This window comes from Martes martes (assembly GCF_963455335.1).
Source record: "Martes martes genome assembly, chromosome: 7".
Classification (NCBI taxonomy): Eukaryota; Metazoa; Chordata; class Mammalia; order Carnivora; family Mustelidae; genus Martes; species Martes martes.
In genome coordinates this window covers 141,222,514-141,237,944 of record NC_137894.1, presented here as the reverse complement: position 1 = coordinate 141,237,944, position 15,431 = coordinate 141,222,514, and positions in this window count along the sequence as shown.

Sequence of the window (15,431 nt, the reverse complement as noted above, 5' to 3'; positions counted from 1 at the left end):
CCAATCCATTACCCCATGTATCATTCTAGCCTCCTCCTCTTGCTTATCTATAAATTCCCAATATTATAGCTCCAAGAGTGAGATCTGGATTCTACCACCCACCATCATTGACTTAACAGTGCAGTTCTACCGTACATGTACAGCAGAATCAGAATTAATACTGTCCCACCATGGGAAACTGGTCAAGAAGAGGACAATGTTACGTGCAGTTCCTTTTAGAGTTAGACTCTACTCAACTCCAAAATTATTCTGAGTTAGCCTATTTTCCCTCCATCCCTTTCACCAAGGTTTTTTTATTCATTTGACAAACACACCTAGATTCTGTTCTTATAGTCCGCATTCCTTCCTGGGATCCCCTGAACCCCTACATGATTTTAAAAATTGGCATGTATCAGGTTTCATTTTTTATGCTGTATAGTTTTGTGGGTTTTGGCAAATGCATCCTGTCATGTATCCACCAACAAAGTATCATACAGAATAGTTTCAGCTGAGTTGATTGATAGCACTGTTCAGGTCAAGTATATCCTTAACTGATTTTTTGCATACTTCATGTATTAATTAAGAGGGGTGTTGAAATCTCCAACTATAATAATGGGCTTGTCCATCTCTCCATGTAGCTGGATGGGTTTCTTCTTCTTGTATTTTGATACTTTGCTATGAGTTGCAAACACATTAAGGATTGTTACACCTTCTTGAAGAATTGACACCTTGATTTATCGTTATGTAATATCTTTCCTTATCCTTCATAATTTTCTTTCCCCTGAAGTCTGCTTTGCCTGAGATTAATAAAGCTACATCAGCTTTCTTGATTTGTGTTAGCACTGTATAACTTTCTCCATCTCTTTTCTTTTAATTTATATGTGTCATTATATTTAAGGTTGGTTTCTTGTTGATACTGTGGAGTTGGGTCTTGCTTTCTCAATCAACTTTTAATTGGTGTATTTAGGGCATTCACATTTCTTTATTTGTTTATTTATTTATTTTTTAAAAAGATTTTATTTATTGATTTGACAGACAGAGATCACAAGTAGGCAGACTTGTGCAGGGTGGGGTGGGCAGGCTCCCTGCTGAGCAGAAAGCCCAATGCGGGGCTCGATCCCAGGACCCTGAGATCATGACCCAAGCTGAAGGCAGAGGCTTTAACCCACTGAGCCACCCAGGTGCCCCTCGGGCATTCACATTTAAACTGGTTATTGGTAGAGCTGGATGAATATCTACCATACTTGTAATGGTTTTGTATTCATTGCACTCATTCTTTTGTTCTTTTTTCTTCTCTTTTTTCTGCCTTTTGTTTTGATTGAGAATTTTTTATGATTCTATTTTCCCTCTTCTCTTTAAAAACCTTTAGTGATTGCCCTAGAGTTTGCAATATACTTTTATAACTAATTTAAGTCCACCTCCAAGTAACACTATACTATTTCATATGTGGTACAAGGACTTTATAACAGATTGTTCCCAATTTCTCCTTCCCATATCTTTTAAAGTTACTGTCATTAATTTCACTTACCCATATGCTATATGCACAAGATACATTGTTGCTGTTACTAATTTAAACAAACACTTATTAGATTAAGAATAAGAAAGAGAAAATATTTTATTTTACCTTTTAAAAGTCCTTCTCTGATGTCCCCCTCCTTTTCAAACATAGGTTCAAGTTTCTAACCTATACATATATATATATTTTTCTTTCTCCTTGAAGAACTTCTTTTAACATTTCTTGCAAAGCAGATCTGCTGGTAATGAATTCCTTCAATTTTTATTTGTCTGAAAAAGTTTTTACTTCTTCTTCATTTTTGAAGGATAGTTTTGCTGGATATAGAATTAGAGGTCAGTGAATTTTTTCTTTAAAAAGCTTTAAATATTTAACTCCATTTTCTTCTTGCTCACTTTCTGAAGAGAAGTTTGATGTAATTCTAATCCTTTTTTCCTCTCTTTTCCTCTTGCTTCTTTCAAAATTTTCTCTTTTTTTCCAGCTTAAAAATAATATGTTTAGTTATAGATTTTTGGGTGTTTTTCCTGCTTGGGGTTTTCTGAGTTTCCTGTATTTGTGGTTAGCTGTCTTTCATTAATTTTGGAAAGTTCTCAGCCATTATTACTTCAAGTATTTCTTCTGCTTCATTATCTCTTCTCCTTGTGGTGTTGCAATTTTGTGTCTTTTACACCTTGTGAAACTGCTCCACAGTTCCTGGGTGTTCTGCTCTCTCTTGTTCATCCTTTACATTTTTTTCCTCTTTACATTTCAGTGTGGGTAGTTTCTATGGGCACATTTTCAAGCTCATTAATTATTTCCTTGACTGTGTCCAATCTACTGATGAACCATCAAAGGCAGTCTTCTTTTCTGTTATAGTCTTTTTCATTTTTAGCATTTCCTTTGGATTTTTTTTTTGAGTTCCCATCTCTCTGCTGATATTACCTATCACTTGTTGCATGTTGTCTACTTTTTCCATTAGAGCTCTTAGCACATCGATCATAGTTATTTTTAAATTCCTGATATGATAATTCCAAATCTGTGTCATATGAAAATATAACAAGTGGGTAACAGATGAAGAGACTGTACTTGCAACACCCAAAACAGACCAGGGATTAATATCTAGAATAGATAAAGAATTACAGGAAACATCCTGGAAACCCACTGGAAAAATCAGTGATCAATAATCATCTATATGGTGATCAGTGTTTTCTAGGCACTTACACAAATGTCAGAACAGAACCCAGTAGGACCTTTGAGGATCTTAGGGAGGGAAGCACCACACCTATTTTTGGGTAGGTGTGGTAGGAATTGGGAAAGGATATCTGTATGTGTTGGCCTCTGAGGAATAAATGAGAATTTCCTGGGGAAGAAGCTGTGGTACAGGTATTCTAGACTGCAGGAAGAGCCAAGGAGATGTGTGGGGAGAGGGAGGTGCAAATCAGGTTTCCCAGAAATACAAGGGAGACAGCCACAAGAGATAGAGCCAGAAAGGCAGAGTTAGGAGTTAGGGCATCATCCTGTAGACAGTGTTGGAGCCTAAGGAGGTGGGAAGAAGAGAAGCAGGTGTGGCTGGAGGTGTAGGGCTGCATCCTCAGGCACCTTGGCCATCTCAGCTGCAGGACTGGGGCTCTGGTCTCTCTGTGGTGACCAGATCTGAGGCCAGAACAATTGTCTCCTATTTTCTGGGCCTGAGAGACCAAGCCAGAGTGGAGAAGTCCTGCCTGAGCCAGAAATCTGGCACATGGAGCAGCATATGGTTTGGATAGAGAAGATGCCCTAGGACCACCCCCTCTGGAGAGAGAGAGGAGTAAGGGCTCCACCCCAGGGTCTTCATTACTGCTCCTCATTCTGCTGAGGAGAGGGGTCTGGGCTCAGCTCTAGGTACCCTGTGTGTCCCCTGCACCTTCCCAGGGTAACGTCTGGGGATGGCCCCCAAGCGCATCTGTGTGAGCCAGAGCTCTGTGCAGGTCTTGATTTATGCCTCGGCCTCTGTCCTCCCTACCTGAGCCCATCCCTTCTGCAAACTTCAGTGCCCCCACCCTCCCACCACAAACCTCTCTTCATCCATTTCCTCTGCTCCAAGGATGGGAAAGCCTGCTCTTATGATTTGCACAGTTGACTTCCCATGTAGACCCACTTTTTCTCCTGTTCAACCTGCCCTCCCGCCTCTTCTGCTTCCACTTCCCTCCTTGCTGGAACATGCGGAGGCCGCTCTGACTCTGAACCTTCACCCTTGCTGTTCCTGCTGCCAGGGGCTCCCTTCCCCACCCTCCAGGGCTTACCCAGGCTAGTTTAGATTGTCACCATCACCTACACCCTCTCTTTTCCCTTTTAGCTTTGTACCTCTGTACATGCTCTCTTGTTTGCCTGTCGGACGAGTGTTGGTGCGTGGCTGGACCTTCAGGTCGTGCTGCCATTATGTTTGTGGGGTAGAGAAAATTAAAATTTTAACTTCAAAAGACCGTGGGAGGGGTGGTCTTGGGTTTTGTGACCCAAATCACGCAGTGAGTTTAAGCAGTAAAACCATAAAGCTATGTGGTCTCATGCCTTCTCCACTAAACATATGTTTGGACTGAGAAATTTGGTTTATGTTTGCTGATTAAACTAAGAGCCACAGAGAGAACTTCACTGTGAATGATTTTGAACATGATGTTGGAGAGATACTTCAAACACGCCATCGGGATAGTTTCTGATAGAAGTTCCTGAGGGAGGCTGGAAAAGCTGGAAGTGTTTAAACTTTCAGGGAAAAATTGATCTGACTCGTTCTCTGTGTCCTCTGTGGACAGAACCAGGGCTGGGGTGAGGGTGGAGAGTTATGGGGCAGATCAATTTTAGCCAAAGGAAAAACTCTCTCTCTGTGAAGAATGAGTCAAAAGGCCACGTGCCTTCAGGTCCCTGAAAGTATGAGATTTTTTACCAAGAGAGGAGTGAATGGAGAGGAGATTGCAGAGGAAGGGTCCAGGAGACAGGAAGGCCTCACAGCCTTAGGCCTGGCGAGGTGGCCGGCAGGGCCAACACCTGGAATTTGTGATTTGTGGCTTCACTAGGGACTTGGATCTCCGAGTCTCAGGGGCGGGGGTTGGGGCCCTCCTCGAGAAGCAGCACTGATCCTGCCCTACCTCCCTCTCCTTTATCTTCCTTCTCCCTCTCTCTTCCTTCCCCTCTCCTTCCTCCAGCCTCCTCTCTTCCTCTCCTTCCCCTCACTCCCCCTACTGCCCTCCTCCCTTCTCCTCCTCTCTCCTTCCTCTTCTCTTTGCCCGGTGGTCCCAGTCGTGAGGTCAGACACCCTGGGTTCAGGCTCTGCCTGCAGACCAGGCTGAAGAACTCTTGTCGGGAGGATCAGCCCTACCATCAGGACCTAAGCAGGGGAGGGCCCTGCGTGGGGTGGGCCTCAGAGGCCCGGGCTGTCCTCGAATGACCTCTGTTCCCTTCCAGGGCTCACAGTCAATTCAATTTAGCAAGAAGTCTGCAAGTGAATATGCAGTGCTTAAAGGTCCTGGTCACCTTGGTCCTTGGGCATCTCTGCCGGGTCACTGCTTTCAGGGTCTGAGTGTCCCCATCTGTAAAATGGGCACAAAGTCACTTGCTCTGTCCGTCTCTCCCTTTTCCCCTTCCAGCCTCCTTCCCAGGCTCTGGTTCTAGGCTCCCAGCTCAGCTCGTGGGGCCCAGGGCCGAGTGCACAGTGGGTCCCTGGGATTGAGCTCCCCGGGCAGCCCCACTGGGGCCTGCAGAGTGTACTCTGTTCCTAGGCCATAGAGACTGTACAGATGGCGGCGGCCCCTGGTACAGAGAGAGTCGGGCATGTCAGCCACCGTGCCAGGATTCCACGGGCGCCTGCCTGTCCGGACTCACTGGGTCACCACCACCCTTCCCCTCAAGGAAGCAGTGCAGCTTCGAGGAGCGTTTTCCAGAGCCTCCCACCACTGCCCCCTCTTAGCTGTGCTTTCCTAGGCTGCCTGCTGCCCTTCCTGCACCCTGACCTCCTCCCCGTCCACCTCCCCCGGGCCTGGGAGCCAGGATGCTGCCTTTGGTTCTGTTCTTGCTCTCAGTCTTCCCTCTGAGATCCTTTGCAAGGGTGAGCCGTGGGGTGGGGGGGGGGTGGTCAGAGCAGCAGTGGGTGCCGCCCTTGGAAGGAGGGGGCTGTGTCATGGCCTGCCCAGGTCACTGGGCACTTCCAAACCTGGGCTGTCCTTGGGTAGGGCAGGATGTACTGTTCCTGTGTCACAGTTAGGGAAACTGAGGTCCAGAGGGGCAAGGAGCTCTCAAGGCCTCTGAGCTATGGGAGCTGCTGGGGGGTGTAGGTGGGTCTGTGCCTCCTCCGACAGCCCTCTCCCTAGGCAGACACTGGGGACAGAGGCGGGAGGTCTGTGCCTGGCCTGACTCCCAGAGGCCCTCCTGTCCCTGGGCCTTCCTGCTGCCTCCTGCGCACCCCTCGCCCCGGGGACTCTCTGATGAGGGCGGGGATGCCCGGAACACCTGGCCAGGAAGGCTCCGAGGGCGTGCACATCTGTTGTTCGAGCATGACTCGCGGGGCAGACTGCAAGTTGGAGCAGGAGCCCTCAGCTCAGTGAGTGGGTGCTCTGGGGTTGGAGGCTCCCGTGGGGAGAGCTTAATGCTGAGCGGGGCGTCTGCCAAGCCCGTGCTCCTTGCGCACCACCCTCCCAGGCCGTGCCCTACAGGGCCTTTGCACACACAAGGCCCTGCCTGGAACACCTCTTCCTTCGGGAGGCCTGGGGAAGCCCAGGAGCTACCAGCCACTGTTGCCGCTGGCACCTGCCCCAGTTCCTTTCATCCAGGCTGACCTATATACGGATCGATCGTGTGCATGGCCGCCACCCCTGTGACATGTGGGGAACCTGCAGCTCAGAGAACTCATGGGACTTAGCCAGGTTTTGTGTGGAAGGAAGGAGAATGCCCAGGTTTTCCCCGCATAGACCCATCATTCCCTGGGGCCAGACCACTGTTGAGTGAATCAAGGGACATGGCGGTGAAGCGAGGCTCACCAGGCGGGGATGCCTGGGCTCCCGGCATCAGCCCTCTTGCGTGTTCCCTGCTGTGCGCCCTCGCTGAGGCCCCTCACCTCCCTGAGCCTCCTATTCTGTTGTTATGGGACCGAAGTGCTCCCACCACACGGGGCGGCCCCAGGCCCTGCCGGCAGAAGTCCTGTGCAGGCTCAGGCCTCACCCAGGCCTGGATCAGGTGAGATGGAAAGAGAGTAGACTCACAGGATGGACCACCTGGGCTCCAGTCCCAGTTCCTGGGATCCACAACTATGGGTCCCTGGTGAGCCAAACAACCACCGGTGCCTCAGTGTCCTCACCTGCAAAGTGGGTATGGCTCCTGATGTCTGACATGGGGCCCAGCACAGGGTTAAGACCCCGGGGGAAGTGGCGGGGTGGGGGTGGGGTAGGCAGTGTGGTTCAGGGTGGCCTTGGGGTGTGCGGGTCTGGACCAGGCCACCAAGGACCTTGAAGTTTGTGGTGAGGCAGCTGCCTTCACCCTGAGGCAATGGGGAGCCATGGCAGGCTCAAGCAGGGTCGTGATGCCCTCCGATTATCTTTGAAAGGTCATTGTCTGAGGCATGGAGGCTGCATTCCTGGGATAAGAGAGCAGGCCACGAGGTGGGAGGGGACCGTGGTGGCCAGGCCCAGGGCAGCAGCTGGGGGACTGGAGAGGAGCAGGTGGCTTTGAGGGAGATGTAGAACCGCAGACCAGCAGAATGGATTTGCCAGTCTAGTGGCCTTGTTGGTCATTCGCTGTGTGACCGTGGCAAGTTGCCTGACCTCTCTGGGCCTCAGCGTTTTCTTCTTTTCTTTCTCCTTTTTCTTTTCAGTAGGCTCCACGCCCAGTGTAGAGCCCAGTGTGGGGCTTTTAGTCATGACCCCGAGCTCAACGCCTGAGCTGAGATCAAGAGTCGGACACTGAACCGGCGGGGCCCCCAGCGCCCCTCAGCTTTGCTCGGATGTAAATCTGAGTCACGACGCCTTCTTCTTGGGCTGGCGTTGGAGGTCCCTGCGGAAGCAGATGCGGACCTCAGCGTGGGCAACGAACACGCAGGAGTGGGCAGCGGCTGCACGACGGCGACCTCCCAGGCTTCCGACCTGGGAGGCGCGGGGCCAGAGTGACTGTCGGTGGACATGACTTCTAGGTTGGAGGGCTCGCGGCGGACTCAGAGTAACCGTGCCCTCAATAAGGCAGGCACTTCCTTCTTGCCGCTGCTTTCTGGTGGGCGGAGGCAGGAGGAGAGGAAAGGCGCAGACTCCTGCTGCCCCTTTAAGAGCATGACCCAGAAGTGGAACTTGGAGCGCCCTCCTGCTCACATCCCATTGGCCAGAACTGCGTCACGTGGCCACACTTGGCTGCAAGGAAGATTGGGAAATGTAGTCTTTATTTTGGGTGGCCAAGTGCCCCACAAGAATTGGGGATTCTACTCTCTAGGGAAAAAGAGAACTGAAAGTCTCTGCCGGAGACAGGGAATATGGGAAGAGCAGCAGATTGGGGCGGGGCGGGTGGAGGCGGTAGATTCATCCCGGGGCCGGGATCCGTTTGAGGAGGAGATGATTTACTTCCAAGGCCTCTGGGGCTGTGCCATGGCGCCCCTCCCCCTCCGTGTTGCCCTTTCCCCTTGACCTTCTGGCACACACAGCACCTTGCATCACACAGCACGTGTGAGCCAGTCCCCAGGTGGGAATCTAGGGCTCACTTGGTGCCCCCAGGGCCGGGCTGTGATAATTCCTAGTTTCTCCGTGATGGGCTGTGCCGCCGTCCCATCTTGTAGCCAACGGTTTTTTTCTTCCTTTTTGGGGTCACTTCCAGGATCAGAGTCCCCAGAGCAGGGCAGGGATAGGGTTGAGCTTCCGTCCCCAGCCTTGTATCCTGGTTGCCCCCACAAGCCCAGCGGCTGTCCAGGGACCTCTGCTCACCTCATCAGCTCCAGAGGTCTTGAAACAGTGTTTCCTTCTTCTGTCCCAACCTGGAAATGTCCACACGTCTGGTTTGCAGCTGAGAGGCTGTTTTTCGGGGGATGGGATGGAGGGTGGCCTGGGGACCTGCAGGAGAGGGAGGTTTTTGCTTGACTCACCTGTGGTGGTGCAGAGCCTGACATGGTGTAGGGGCTCCAAAAAGCAGCCGGCAAGAGCCTGGGGCTTTTGAGATGGGGAACTACATCCACCCTTTCCACTCCTGGGCTGGGGGACCAAGGGGGAAGTTACGGTCCCTGGCTTCTCCTGAGACCCTGACGTGGCTCCATCCCATGGGCAGCGTAAATGTCAAAACGGACTGTGGATCTGTTTTTGCTTTGGCTGCTAGGGAGCTCGGTGCCAACACTGGAGCCCAGTTGGGTTTTTTTTTTTTTTTTTTTTTTTTTTTGGCCTCTACTCCTTTGTCTACATTTGTACTCTTCTTATTCTGCCATTTCTGACTTCACATCTGCTTGGGAAGGCAGTAGAAGAGCCTCACCTTCTTATCGCTAAGGTGGGAAAAGTTCGTCATCCTCTCCAGTTCTTCTGCGAGCTATAGGGAGGGGCCCGTGCAGAAGAGGCTGGCCAGTAGGTGTTGCATGATGTTGGGAGAAGCAAGTGTGGATTTGGTGAATCCAGACTCAGGCTGTGCACTCGGGCTGAGCCACCTCTGCTGTGGGTTACCTGTAGCTGGCACGGGGGATTCCACCCAGAGAGGCTCCTGTCCCAGGGGCTTCCAGAATCTTGATTCTCTCTATAGATCCGAGAGTGGGCTCTGTGAGGGCTGCCCTGGGTCCAAATACAGCAGTGGGAACCAGCAATGAGTGTTCTCGTTCCTGCTCCTCACTCCACATCCCTCCTCTCAATGGGGGCACTGATGCATCGATGGGCTCCCCCATCCAGGCCTCAAGACAACCCCCCCACCCCAGAAGATGCTGTTGGCCTTCTCCCTGTGGTTGAGTACCAGCTCGTGGGCAGGATCCCCCACTCCCTGGGCCTCTGGAACTCCAGAAATGGGGGCAACCCCACTTTCTGGAAAGGCTGTGATATCCTCGTATTTGTAAATTTCCCCACCCAGAGATGGGGCTCAGGGTGAGCGCTTTCCCTCTTCCGCTTCTGAAAGATCTCACATGTCCATGGACACAGAAAACCGCAAAGCTGTCTTTTCACGGAGGAAAAAGGGGCCGCGTCTGGGAGCGCAAGAATCTGCAAATCCGCATGTCTGAGCTCTGGCCTCTGACTTCACATTTTTTTTTTTACAAGTTTATTTATTTAAGCAGTCTCAGCGCCCAGCGTGCGGCTCGAACTCACAGCCCTGAGATCAAGAGCCATGTGGTCTCCCGACTGAGCCAGCCAGGGGCTCCTCTAGTGTGTGACTTGAAGCTCATCGAAGCAGGCCGCGGTAAGCTGCTTTCCGTTCTTACGTGAAAGAGCCGGGCTTCTGGAGGAAGGCTGGGCAGGTGCCGGGGAGCGGGAAGGGGATCGAGAGCATCCCCCCAGCTGAGAGACATCTTGGGGTTGGGGGAGCTGCTTCTCCAGCTTCTTCCCTCCTTGGCTCCCCGTACTTTGTTTTTCTTGGGTCCCCACACGGCCCAGTGTTGAAGGCACGCCCTCAGGAGAAGGGCATTAGCTGCTTCCTCTCGGGAGGCCATGAGGGCCCCCCGCTGTGAGGTCACGGTGAGCCGCAGCCTGGTTAGCTCTGACTCCTCCGTAAGCCTTTCCGCCGAGCACGTCAAGGCTGGGGGTGCTGGCACACAGTAGGAGCTTTATAATTGCATGTTGCCCGAGCTGTGCAGGGGAAAGCGAGTCTGAGCGTGGCCTGCAACTTCTGTCCCCGGTCAGGGCCTAGCGGGAAGAGGAGTTCTTCCCAGACCCAGGCCGCAAACGCTGGAGCCCCTCGGAGCTCTGTCTCGTGCCCCTGGGCACTCACCTGGGAGACCCGGCCGCGCTGCGGCTGTCACCTCCCTCACTTGCGCCCCCAGAAGCCCACTGAGCGGCTGAGTGCTGAGTTCTGGGCTTGCAGGTCCCACTGCCCCGGGGCCTCAGCCCCTGCCCCAGCCTGGCCGGCCTTCTCCTCCCTCCGCGGGGGCACTGCCACAGCCTGTGACAAACCTGACATCACGGGACGTCCCTCCACGCACAGTCCACCACCTCGACCCAGACCGGTGCCCCACTCCGCCTCAGAGGGGCCTATCTCCTTCCTCCGCGCGCCCCCTGGCCGGGCGGCCGCTCTTCGGGGGCCTGTGGCTTCCCCGCGGCCCCTCGGGCTGCCTCTCGCCCATCCCTCTCCCTGCGGCGGAGGGAATATTCGGAACTGCAGACCCGACGATGTCACCCCCCACCCTCTCCTGTCCCCTTGTAAAATCATCAGACAGAGCCCAATGGCCTGGCCAGCGTGTTGGGTCAGGTAGTCCGCGGCCCAACCCGGGGACAGGGCTTGGCGGCTTCGGAGGCCGGAAATAGGACTGGGCGGAGGGAGAGGCCGGGCACGGAGCCGGCTCCAAAAAGTCTCCATCAGACCAGCTACTGCCCCCTGGAGGGTCCCCGACTAGGCCCAGATGTCCCTTGAGGACATGGCCCCGCTCTCCTGGGACCCCTTCTGTGTCCTTTTAGGGAATGAGGACCTGTAGCTCCGGAGAGCCCGGACGTATAGGAACGGGAAGCACAAAGTTCCCGGTGGGTCACTGGGCCATGACTTCCATCCCTGGACCGAGGCACGCCTGGGTTTTCTCTACCTGTTGGGCACAGGCGCACTTAACAGGTGGACAGAGCGTGTCTGCAGGTGGAGGACGACCGCCCCATCCTTACAGGGTCCTGCCTCTAAGCTGGGGCTGCAGAGGCACCTCTTAGGCAGTCTGACATTGTCGGGCCACTGGGTCCCCTGATCCTGGGCTCCCTCCCACAACTTTTTGGCCGGAAAGTAGCTCCCCAGGGCTGATGTGACTCACACGAGATCCCATGCTGACGGGTTAAACCCTAAGCCTTCAGACGGTGATGCAGACTGAGGTCTGGCGGGCAGCAGGGGCAAGCCCGTGGGGAGACAGGTGTCTCCTCGTGGAAGAACAAACCACTGGCGCTGCTAGAAGGGACATGGTCCAGGGGAGTCGAGGTGCCACGAAGTGGCTAATCGGTCGCCTGCAAGCATGGCACCATGTTGGGGGTCAGTAATGGCTCTGCGGCTGTCACATTGGACGTCCTGTGGTGGCAGTGGATCTGGCTATCAGGCTTGATAAGTGGGAGGCCACGCCATTGGACCCGTGTGTACTCTGCATTTCTGCCACCGTGGTTGCTCCATTCACGTGCCCCATTGTGCCAGCCCTGGCGGGGGGGCATAGCAGAGGCTGGCTGGGTTATTTTCTCTGCTTCTTTACCTAGGGCCTCTCTTATGCTGGTGGTTTGCTGGTCTACCCTTCACGTCTACTCCCCTACGGGTGTCACGGCTCTGCCTCAGAATTCCTCATCTCTGATCTACCTCCTCTTCCCACCCCACCCTTCTCTTTTTTCCATTCAAGAGCCTAACCAAGTGACCAGGCCACCTGTCACTGCTCCTGAGTCCACATATAACTTCTGTCTGCTCTTCTTTCCACACAAGATAGAGGACTACCTGAAGTTCCCGGCCAATTTCAAGGTCACCCTTGCGTGAAGGGGTAGGGTAGCTGGCCGCTGTCTTTGGCTTCCATTCTCACACTGAACCGACAACCCATTTGTAAACTGCATTTAGGCATTTCCTGCCTCACATGGGCACAGACCTGAGCGGAGGGAGAGGTGCTGGGACAATGTCAGTGGGAGCCATGGTGGTTGGGCGACCTGCTCCTGCAGTGTGTGCCCTCTGGTCCTTCTGGTGTTTGGCCCCCCATGCACCATCTCCACGTGATGGTGGACTGCTGCTTGGCCCATGGGATCTGACATGTTGTTGTGTCCGATAGAGCATATGGTGGGGGGTAGAGCGGGCGGCCACTTGGTGTGATGTGGTCAGGCATCCTGTCTCTATGAGGCCAACTAGCACTCTGGGAGTTGTTCTGCAAAAAGTGTAATGTTTGTTAGCATCCGAAGTCTATAAAGAACTTACCAAACTCAACACCCCAAAAACGACTAATCCAGTCAAGAAATGGGCAGAAGACATGAGCAGACACTTCTCCAAAGAAGACATCCAAATGGCCAACAGACACATGAAAAAATGCTCCACGGCACTTGGAATCAGGGAAATACAGATCAAAACCACATTGAGATCCCACCTCACACCAGTCAGAATGACTAAAATTAACAACTCAGGAAAACAACAGGTATTGGTGAGGTTGTGGAGAAAGGGGAACTCTCTTACACTGTTGGTGGAAATGCAAACTGGTGCAGCCACTCTGGAAAACAGCATGGAGCTTCCTCAAAAAGTTGAAAATAGAGCTACCCTATGACCCAGGAATTGCACTACTGGGTATTTACCCCAAAGATACAAACATAGTGATCCAAAGGGGCACCTGTACCCCAATGTTCATAGCAGCAATGTCCACAATAGCCAAACTGTGGAAAGAGCCCAGATGTCCATCAACAGATGAATGGATAAAGAAGATGTGGGATAGATATACAACGGAATTTTACTCAACCACCAAAAAATGGTATCTTACCATTTGCAATGGTATGGATGGAACTAGAAGGTATTATGTTAAGCGAAATAAGTCAGTCGAAGGAGGATAATTATATGTTGTCACTTGTAGGTGAATTTAAGAAACAAAACAGAGGATCATAGGGGAAGGGAAGGAAAAATAAAACATGAAAAGAGAGAGGGAGATACACCATAAGAGACTCTTAATCACAGGAAACAAACTGAGGGTTGCTGGAGGGGAGGTGGCGGGAGATGGGGTAACTGGGTGACGGGCATGAAGGAGGGCACATGTTAGGAGCACTGGGCATTATATAAAACTGATGAATCACTAAATTCTACCTCTGAAACGAACAATACATTCTATGTTAATTAATCGAACTTAAATAAAACAATTTTTTTAAAAAAGTGTAATTCTCTGTTGTAGAAGGCCCGGCCTTGCTTCGGGAGCCCAGGGGCCCATGCTGTGATTGTCCCCCTGTGGCTTGCCACCAGCACCAGTGCCATTTTCCCCCCACCATGGATATCTCCACCCCAAAGCATCTGCTGGATCCCATAGCCCAAGGTGCATGGTGGTTTGCATGTGTCTGCGACGTGCGGCCTTTTGCTGAGTGCAGGCTGTGGGCAAAGCCAGTGTCCCTCCGCGTGGAGCCAGCATGCTGCCTGTGGGACCTGAACTCATTCGGCACCGCTTCCCTCTTCACAGTAGGAGGTGCAAGAGGAAACAATTTGTCCTTTCCCTTGGCAGGATGGCCCAGAACGCCCCTGCTCACGACACCCTTTAAAGGATGAGGCTCCGGCACCCCCCGAGTCTTCATGCTTCCTCCTTCTATCAGGAGCGCATGTGTCATACAAGGCCTCTAGTGGTCTGGCTCCTTCTTGTTTAGGTCCCACTGATGAAACTGATGACCATGATTTTTTTAGGGGACAGTCTAGACTCCTCAGCCATCTGCGGGGTCTCGCTGTCAGCTCTTGCTAGGGACCCGTGGGTGAGCTCGTTCCACAGGCTCTGAGGGCTTAGAGGAGCTGGGGAAGGGGAACCTTCAGGGGCATCTGCCTCTGTCCCATAAGTCAGGGTTCCTGTTTTCCTGGCCTTGACCAAGCGTTGAGTCCTCCTTGAACTTCAGCCACTCAGACTACTGGGTCCTGGGCTTGGTCTCCAGCTTTTTCTGTCCTGCCCCTGCAGGAGACTGGAGCCTCAGAGAGGCCCCTGGGTTTCACACGGGCTTTGCATCTCCTCTTACTCACCCACAGTCCTTGTCACCTTGCCATAGAGCACCGTGGTGCTTAGCAACAGCTACTATTCCCAATATCCTCATGTCGCCTGTGTCCTCCGCGTGCCTCAAGTGTGTGATCCGTGACACACATCAGAGCTCCCCTCCCACCCCTGCCCTCCTGATTCTTCCCAGCGGTAGCTTTGACACCCAGACCGTTGTGGCCCTGCCACCAAGCAGGGGTGTGGAGGGGGGGGGGGCTTGGTGCTGGGCATGGGATTGCTTGGTCTCAACTCTCTTATTTGCAGGTAGATGCCAAGGTGTATTTGGGATGTGAAATGGTTATCAGGGTTGACCCCCATGAAAAGGAGGGGGAAGAAGTGGGTTTGGACAGAGGAGGGAGTTGGCTGGGAGGCAGGACAGAGCCTCTACCTGCCCAGTCCCTACAGGTGTCTGTGGTCCTGTCTTTGCAGACAGCACTGCCACAACCACCACATCCCTGGGCCCAGGTGTCCGTCAGCAGCAGCTCGTGCCAACCTCAGCTTTTACACTGTCTTAGGCACCCCCTCCCCCAACCCAAACTGGTTTTGTCTTCAGTATTCTAGCTCCAGAGAAGCTCCCTGTGCAAGTGTCCAGTCCTCCTGCAGAGTGTGGAAAGTGGGGTCTGGGGATTGAGGTCTGGATGCTGGGGTACAGGCACCTTTGGGATGGTTTGCTGGATTTTCCACAAGGCAGATGATTGGAAGGGGGCCTGGCAGCTTGTTTGTGGCTTCTGGCCTCTGTGTCCACTGAGGCAGCCTCTTGATGGAGCTGATCTGGGGCTGACCCCCTTTCCATGGTCAGGCACTGCCTCCCACCTGAACCCCAACAGTCAGGTGGTGTTGGAGCCGTGCCTCCTCTAGTTACTGGGGGGGTCCTGAAGGGAAGGCAAACTGGCTTGGTTCCAGGGTCTCTGTGACCCACCCCTGACCCTCCCAGGTTCCTGGCCCCTTTTCTGTGCAACCTTGGGCAAGCCCAGGACTCTCTTCTTTTGGGTCTCTGCAGCCTCATCTGCAAACCGGGGCCAATAATGGCCCTCCTGTTGAGAAAATGCAGGAGCACAATGTCATTCCCAGCCTACAGCTGGTACCAGAGCTGTAAGATTTCCCGCCAAAGGAGGAAAAGGGTGCAGTTCTTTGCGAGGGAGAGCGGTT